The sequence below is a fragment of the Egretta garzetta genome, unplaced genomic scaffold, assembly GCF_000687185.1.
Source record: "Egretta garzetta isolate BGI_Z169 unplaced genomic scaffold, ASM68718v1 scaffold130, whole genome shotgun sequence".
NCBI lineage: Eukaryota > Metazoa > Chordata > Aves > Pelecaniformes > Ardeidae > Egretta > Egretta garzetta.
The window spans coordinates 1113791-1123313 of record NW_009258284.1 but is presented as its reverse complement, the minus strand read 5'-3'; positions in this window follow the sequence as shown (position 1 = coordinate 1123313).

The following is a 9523-nucleotide window of genomic DNA, read 5'->3' as shown; positions in this document are numbered from 1 at the left end:
GAAAGATGGGGAAAATCTTTTTTAGTAAGGCCAGCTGTGACAGGACAAGGGGTAATCATTTTAAACCAAAACAGGGTAGGTTTAGACTGGATATAAGGAAGAAATTCTTTACAATGAGGGTGGTGAAACACTGGAACAGGTTGCCCAGAGAGATGGTGGAGGCCCCATCCCTGGGAACATTCAAGGCCAGGTTGGACAGGGCTGTGAGCAACCTGATCTGGTTAGCGATGTCCCTGCTCCCTGCAGGGGGGTTGGACTAGATGACCTCTAAAGGTCCCTTCCAACCCAAAACATGATTCTACTCTACGCCACAGAACAAACTGCCTGGAAACAATACAAACACTGCACAGGAGCCTCTTTCTGTTTTCTCTCTCCCACCAAGGCCAGGTTGGACCCTTCTCCTACCTGGCTCCAACCACAAGTGAACTCTCAGACACCCTTGGAAGAGCAACAGCCACATTTCAGGATGTCATCACACCACTCTGACATCATTAACAGATCCCGGTCGCACTCATGACGCAGACAATGGAGGCAGGCGCCATGCACCAGCAGTCCCACCAGTGACCCTCACCAGCCCCTGCGGAGGCACCTCCACAGCTTCAGGGTGCTTCCAAGTCTGTAAAACAAACGGGGCAGCCAGGCAAAGCTCCTCTCTCCGCTCACATTTACTATTTGGGATTATTATCCACTAGAACCACAGAATCATAGAATCACTTCAGTTGGAAAAGACCTTTGAGATCATTGAGTCCAACCTTTAATCTAACTCTGCCATCCCACCACTAAACCATGGCCCTAAGCACCTCATCTATCCTTCTTTTAAATACCTCCAGGGATGGGGACTTGACCACTTTCCTGGGTAGCCCATTGCAGAGCCTGACAACCCTTTCTGTGAAGAAATTTTTCCTAATGTCCAACCTAAACCTGCCCTGGCACAACTTCAGACCATTTCCCCTCATCCTATCGTCTGTTCCCAGGGAGAAGAGGCCGACCCCCACCTCGCTACAGCCTCCTGTCAGGCAGTTGCAGAGGGCGATAAGGGCTCCCCTCAGCCTCCTCTTCTCCAGGCTGAACACCGCCAGTTCCCTCAGCCGCTCCTTGTAAGCCTTCTGCTCCAGACCCCTCCCCAGCTTTGTGGCTCTCCTCTGGACACATTCCAGCAATGAAATGTCTTTCTTGTAGTGAGGAGCCCACTAGGAAAGGCTGACATTCCTTACTGGAAGAAACACCATCATTTAAAAAACTGCCTGCACCGAGCCATTTAAAAAAATGGTTCGTTTGCAGATGACCAAAAAGTTGCGACAAAAGTAAAAGCACTTCTTTCCAACAGCAACTTTATTTCTTTTTAGATATGCATTCAGAAGATGAAGTCCTTTTTTGGAGGGGGGGAGCAATTGAACAGTTTCATCGCTAAAAAGGTCAAAGTGACAGGCTCTGACCTTATCAAAAGGGTTTCTTTCCAATTATTTTCTAAACAAAACCTTTATTAGAATTACACATTCCATGTAATGCCTTGCTGTTAATGAAATGAATCATTTTCCTAGTGAAAATTAAATTATTTTCATTTTCCTAGTGAATAAAATCAAACCACCTTTTCCAAAAAATTCTCATCAGTTCAAGTTAAAAGAGAATTACCCAAGAACCCAAAGGAAATAGAGTAAATCAGCTTCACGTGAGCACACAGGGGTGCTTGGCCTTGACACCCACCCTGCATGGAAAATTTTAGCCCCAAATAACTCAAGTTCAGCAAAGCTGTAAGGAACTGAAACCCAAGCCTACTCATGATAAGTGCAAGGAAACCACAACGACATTAACAGAGCCAGATGGGTGATGACAGAGTGCCCAAGTCCCCTCTGTGATGCAAGAGAATGTCACCTTCACGGCACAAGGCCTGCAGGGAAACCAAGATGGTTCTCGTGTGGGCAGAGCTCGACGTCCAGCCTGGTGTCCCAGCATTAGGATGCTGGTTGGACCCAACTGGCTTTCAGTCACCCAGATGCAGCTAGCCCCAGGCCCTCCCTGGGAAGTTGAGGACTCCAGGAGGATCTCAAACCCTTGGACAGGCACACAATGTCTCCACTGCATTCTGCAGCTATCCTATCTCAACCCAGAGTGGGGACCAAGGTGGACTTTTGGCTGTGTAGAAACTCCCTTTCTATCTGGGTCACCATTTCCATCTCTCTGAACCTGGTCAACGATATCATAAAGAAATGCATGAAGCAAAATTACTGTTTTGCTCCAGCCCAGCTCCCAGGACTCATTTCTTTCCCTGGCTAGCAGCTTGTTTCAAGAGGTCCAGCTACCGACTGCCAGAGGTGGTGTTCCCGATTCCTCCCCATCTCAGCAGAGATCTGGCATTGTCCCTCAAACCCAGGCCAGGAGCGACTCTCACTTCTGCACCCAGTTTTCTGTGTGCGTGCCATCCTCTGCTTCTTAGCATCTCCCACACATGGTACCACCAGCAAGGTGGTTCTGCAGGTATTTTTCCCCCCTCCAATCATTAAAAGCCTGAATTTTTTCCACCTTAAAGGTGAAAAAGGAAGCAAAGGGAAGTACCATCTCCAGCTGAAACAGAAAGAATTTTAAAAGGCAAAACATCATTATTCTGTGGGTGTAGTTCATGTGCCTGGAGCGCTACTGAAGGCACCTGGCAGACAGAAACATAGAACAGGAGAGGGTAAAGAAGTAAAAATACTATAGTATATTTCCTTGGGATCTTTGGGTGATCCAGAAATCCTTTTGCCCAGTTTCTCCATACATGACCCTTACTCTGACAGACTGCATTAAGTCATGGTTCCTCTGCTTCCTCGTGTACAATGTGCGGTCATCCTAGTGAAAGCAAGGCAAAGGTAGCAGGAGTTTATTTACTTCATTCCCCAGTGGTTTATCTAGCCATATCCAGCCCAGTCATCCCAGGAATTCAGCTGGGAGGGACACTGTAGGTCCAGCATACCCTGGATCGAACAGCTTACGAGAGGCAGCTCCTTGCAAGGTGGTGAGTGGGAAAGGGCTCAGCTCTGCAGAAGCCTGTCTTGAAGCAGGCTGGTCCCAACCAAGCGGCTGAAGCTGGCTGCCAGCGTTCGGCTGACATACTCCCACCACGCTGGGGGGTGCTGCTGGCTAGCCCTTCCGTCTTCAAAGCCAAGAGGATATGCACAATTAGAATAATTGAAGAAAATAGATGAGGAAAACATTCCTCGCTTTCAACAGGCATTAGCCTGTCCCAGAACCAAATCTCCTCCTGCACAATCAGTGACCGGCATGCCAGATGGGTGCAGAAGACTAAATCCCCATTTAGCAGCCAGAGCAGCGATACCATCGCGCCTGTGCTTGCCCTGTTGCCACGGTCCTGGTCCTAGCACGACTTTCCTCCATCCTGTAACACCGGGTAGGCAGCACTCCGCATCTCACCAGGCACCGCGCAGCCTCTGCCCCAAGCGGGAACCTTTCCCAAGTCACCATCTGATCCCAGCCTCTGCTTTCTCGTCCGTGTAGTACCCAACTCCAGGCCTCTGCTGGGAGGGTTTCAGGATGATTGCAACACAACTGAGTGCTCTTAGAGACTCAGGTGCAGTTTTCAAGAGGAGCTTGCACCGTCTCTCAAGAGAAAATTTCTGCAAACACAGCTTAGACTGAAGCCACTGAGGACAGCAAGAAAACACACGCTTGGCTTGTTAACAGCACTCGTTAGAGCCCCTGCAAAGGCTTTGTGCAGGTGCCCAAGAAGAGAGCAGAAAAATAGAAGGGAGAAGCATGGCAGCACAGGCCCTTTGACCAACAGCTCCCTCTGAATTACATCCTCCGGCTCTAAAGCCAAGGCTATAGCGGTGTCTGGGGCTGGTGGTGCCAGGGCGCATGGTTCCCACCGCACAGGCGTTCATGCGGCGTGCCTGATGGTTGCCAGCATGGGCAGCAGCCCCACTGTCCCCCAAGCGATGACAGGCGCTGCTGTGATGGTTCACCACTCACCGGCACGACCACCTACGCTGCAGGACCTGCCAAAACAGAGCTCTTGCTCAGCCTAAAGCCGGGGTTGTGCAGACACCTGCACGCACCCCAGTAATCTCCCAAAATGCCACAGAGCCCCTCATGCCCTGGGTCATCTGTGCCATGGAAAGGCAGCCTGGCCAAGTGGAAGTCCCTTCGGGGCCGTGCTGGAAGCTTGTCTTTTCCAAATACGTCGAAAAGAGAAGGCCAGGGCTGGATGCAGGTTTGCTGAGATCAGGGCTATTCTGGTGCAGACAGGCTATGTGCCGCTGATAGGGAGGATTAATGAGCCAGGCTGCTCATCCATTGCAATTAGAAACAACACTACAACTATTTTGGTGCCATTTCTCTACAGAGTACTCGAACGGCTTATCAGCTCCTTCTATATCTCCATGTAATCATGACTTTGTTAAATATAGGACGGTAAACTGCCATACGTATGCATTGCTCTTCCTTTACTGCTGAGGTGCAGAGGACCGTTTGCTAATGCTCACATGGCAGTAGAAAGGGATTTACTGAACAGCACTAATAGGACTTCAGCGTCACTTCATTGAAGCTAAAATTGCTCTGGCATTGGCAGCCAGACACAACGAGGACCTAATTTGCTCTGGCTTCAAGGAGAAGGCCTCAGCATCTGGAGCTGTAGCTAATCACCACATTTATCAGCAACCAGGTGAAGTTTTAAGAAATGGGTTTGTGGCATTAGTAAAGCAAGAAGAGGAGTTCTAGCTCCTCATCTCTGTTCCTCACTCCTCTTGGTGACCATGGACATCCCCCTCATCCACCCCAGCTGCAAAATGGGAAGGACAACACCCATCTAAAGGATGAGGTCTCGCCTCCTGCACCCATGGTGTTATTTACAAGCATGGGTGATACTCAGGGACTCCCAAAGAAACCCAATCCTGTCTTATAGCCAACATACTATGTTTCACACAGATCCTATAGAGCTGTAAACATTTTATCTGCCCAGATTCCCTAACAAAGGCTACACATTCATGACCAAATCCTCAACGTACGCATCAAAAATTCAGAGTAGGAGCTGGGCTCTTGTTTCAAGGTTTCCGAGATTTTTACTGATGCTACACGGGCAGGAGTTCAGCCAAGACAGCCAGCAGCAAACAGCCCACCTGGTGCACTCAAGTTTCCCTTTTGGGCACGGTCACAGACCCCCAGCCCAGAAGGGTTTCTCCATAGGTCACACTCCAGTGGGATCAACAGCTGAAGCAGAACTGGGCTCCACACCATGACCCAATGGTCACCGTAGCCCTTGCCGCTCAAGGAGTGCAGACGAAAACCAAGGAGGGTTTGAAGAAGGAGCACAAACTGTTAGCATTCTCCTCCTCAGCACCCGTTTGCTTCCCACTGGAAACGAATCCCTGCGAGCTACTGCCAGTAACTGCAACAGCTTGGTCCCAGGTGTTGGAGTATTACAAGACAGAGCAAAGCAACGCGAGACAGATGCACGGCACCGCATCGAAACTGGATGCCTTGAAAAGAGCTTTCAGATGGATGCTGGCGGGGCAGAGCTTTGTTTGGGGCTGTCAGATCTTGTTCAGACCTCTGAAAATGTAAACGGCTTCAGGCAAGCTCCTCAGCCCAGCTGCCAGTATCTCATGGTTTTTGATGCCAGCATCCTCTTCCATCATCCCAATGGATTTTAACAAATGACCAGAGCACACCCTTGGGGAAGCTGGGGCCTTATGCCTCTGGATTTTGTACCTGCATGTGTCCTGGACCAGAAACAGATCTTAGAAATCCAGTGGAGCTCTAGTCAGAGTCCCTGCATCGCAGACAAACCTCTGTCCATCCTTATAGCAACTTACTGTCCTGCTCTACAATGTGATCTTCTTCAAACGCTCCACTGGCGTCTGCCAGGAGTGCAACTTGATACAAAACCCCTGAATGCCAGACAGCTCCTTCATCTCTCCATGACAAATAAATCTTCATGATAAATCCATGCTCTCCAATGTCACCTCTTATATATAGACAATCAAAGAAGCTAAGGTACAGGAGTGTGAAGACAAGGCATACGAGTAAAATTAACTTTAACCTCTGGTTTAGTGCTTTTATCTATCAGAAATAGTTTGTTACATGTTTTAACTTCACTCCCTGATTCATGTTAAGTTTTTCTAAGTATTTCTCTACTGTGCTGAACTCTCCCCCTCCCAGATACAGCAATTCTTATCCCCAGGAATAAAACTTCAGGTTATTTTTCCTCATCACTGAAGCGAGCCCAGCCCTGAGGCAGGAGCTCATGGCCTTGGTGCCCACTCTGACAAACTCAAGTCACAGCCCGGGAACAAGCCTGACAGATGGGCATCTCACGGCAGAGGATTTAAGCCAGACTGGACCCAGCCAAATTCGACAGGAGCTCAGACAGCTTCTGAGGCACAGGACCATATCTCTACATACTCCGGGATACTGGCTCCATAAAGATGCAAAAGAGCAGCTCAGTCACCGAGCCACCAGCAGGCTTTCTGGCTGCAGACAGGCTGAGTCCCACTACAGCTCATTGCACACCTGACAGGCATCCCCACCCTGGGCAGCACCAACTAGAGACTGGGTGCTACTCTGCAGGTGAATGCAGTATGCAATTTTGTCATCCCACCAGCATCCCTTGTTTCTAGTAACGTAGTGGTTGCAAGCTTACAAGGAGGAATTGCTGCAGGAGAAGGTTTTGGGCTCTGGCCTCTCTAAAAGAGATGCTGCCTGGATAATACCCAAATTGAAACAGGAGCCCATCAGGGTGCCTGAAAACATTCATCTCGCTGCAGTACACCTTGAAAATGTCTGGGTTTAAATCGCTTTCCTCTAGTCTGAGGAATGACAGTGTTGGAAAAGATGCAGAAGCAAGACAAGAGAGGAGCCTGCTCTTCCATCTCCTGCTCCACTGAGACAAAAGTCCAACAGAGGGAGTTGGAGATGGCAAAGAAACCCTTCAGCAAAGGGGCACATAATTGAGCAGAGAGATTAATATTGCACCCAGCAGTGGGAGGATGCCGGGGGCCAGCAGCACCTGGGACCGCTCCTGGGAACACGGCATGGCTTGAACCACCTCCCTTTCCTGCCAACAGCACCATGCTCGGGGGAAAACCAATGGCAATGGCTCTTATTATCGTCTATGGATGTCAGGCTGTGCTCACACCATTTGAAACCAGCTCACCAGTAACCTCCCCTGTGGTACCTACAGGAGTAGCAGGCACACGTGCCACGGGGAAAGCAGATACCTGCTAACAAGACAGCCATCAGCCATGTCTGATCTCACTTTACCTCCTTAACTCAGTCAAGGGAGAGCACGCTTGATTTTTGTCCTCTCTTCTGAATTGGTACCTTTGGGTCCCAGAGGCTTTCCTGCTGCTGGTAGTGTACGCCACGGGAGCCAGCTCCACCACGGTTGAGCAGGACCCGAGGCCAAAATGCTCCCAAGTCTGCTCTGTGCTTTCCCACACCCCTTGCAGCTCCTATCTCGGTCTGGTGAGCTCCTGCATGTGCTTCTGAACACACCTCCCTGCAACGAGCTGCCAGCAGACCTGGTGACCATAAGGTAACAACACGCTTCCTACGAGACTGCTTCATCTTGAAACACTCCTAGCCCGCATCTGTCAAGCGGGTAGGAGAGAGACCTTTGATTTGTCTTTCCCCAAAGGACGTTAGCACATTTGTGAACAGTAAAGTCATGGCAAGCCTCAGAAAATCAACTGCTAAGACAAAAAGGGGGATTCGGTTCGGTCCCCGGTGTGGCCCAGAAGAATAAAGTATATGAGATACCTAGCACGGAACGTTAAACAATCTCTTTGGCTCTGGAAGTCCAACCTTAAAAATCGGGATAGCTTGCAAGGTCAATGAATTGAACAGTTTTAGCGTTAATAGAGATTTACAGCAGGTCTTAACACTCACACACTGATAGTTCAGCCTTCAGTAGAGTTCCTTGTTTATAAAGAGAAAGCAAGTTCACACCAGAAGCGGCACTCGCTCCAAACACCCTGCCTTGCTTTGCCAGTCGGGTCTCAGGGACCCACTCACACAACCCAGGGCTTGAGGGCGATGCTCTCGGGAAACAAGCACTTAGAGGCTACCCCGTGCTCCCGAAGGGGAGAAAGGGAAAATAAGTGATGGGGTAATCAATTTTCCAGGACTGTACCTATTTTAGCATACCTCGCAGACATGCACGCGATGCTGACACTGAGTGGGGAAAAGCAGGTCCTGTCCTTGCTGACACCCACCTGCACGCCAAAGGCAACTGAATTATTTTTCCCAATTTGTGGGGTTTTTTTAAACTCTGCTCCATCTCAGAGAGGCTGGGAGCGTGCTGCAGCCAGTGGTAAGAGCAGGGGAGCGGTGATCAAGTCTCAATTCTGACCTTACAGTCAGAAATAACCTTTCTGGATGTTTCTGTGGCAAAGCAACACTGATGTCTGCTTAAACTCCAACACCACTGTGACCCCCACCCCTTCAGCCTTGCTTTCTCCTAGAAATAATGGCAAACCTGCATTTTTTTCCCCCCCTGCCTAGGAGTGTGTGATGCTCAGACAGGGGCTTTCTACTGATATGCAGGCAGATGTTAGCAGTGCATTGTATTAGTACCAGAACAGGAGTCACCTCCAACACGCGTGCAGGGCTCCCAGGTGGTCTAACACTCATACAAACCCTAACTCAATTTCTCTCGCCCTCAGGCATAAAGAAGTCAAGCAATCATTCACTAACTTCAATAAATTCTCTCTGAAAAAAAAAAATCAGCATTTCTCCCCAGCCTGTCCCCTAGTGAAGCATTTCCCAGGCTGCTGTTTCCCAGCATTGCTTTCAGTGGGACAAAACCCTCCTGAGCTCCTCTCCTCCAGAACTGCTCCAGCCCCTCCAAGGGAACGGGTCCACACAAAGGAGGGGTTTGATCCAGGCTGCCTCTGCCACAGCAAACTCCTCTCGCTCACAACCTCCCATTACCCTGCCCCATCATTTCCAAGTTCATCACACCAGAGACCAAAACCAGGCACTACTTCTCACCATGAGGAGCACAAAGGCTGAGGGGGTTTCTGTGGCAAGGAGCAAGCCCCCCCCCTCCAAACTCCACGTTCGTGCATGCAGCAGCGCTGCTCAGCCTTACCAAGGCAAATGCATCGGATCCTCCACTGCCAGCAACTTACTCAGGGCTGTGAGGGCTATTCTTTAGCTTAAATAAGAACCAAACGCAAGCACTTACGTGGCTGCAAACGTGATCCTGATCCAAGGCAGCGTGTGGCAGCCGAGGCCGAAGCAGAGAGGACACTGCGAGTCGTGTCGGCATGGCAGGCCCTTCCCCTGGCTGGAGGTGTTCGCATCAGGCCATTTAGCACAGGCACAAGCAAACAGCAGTAACGGGAAAGACCCATTTTGTATTTAGTCCTCCTTCCCCTCATGCTTAGGAGAGCTGCGTGCTGGGTAGGCAGCTCACACGCTCCCCTTGCCGAATAACCTGTGTCCCTTGCGCAGCATTGGTGCCGTTACACAGCACTTACAGCCACTAACCCGGGCTGTAAGGACCAACTTTTCAGCCCGCCCTCAG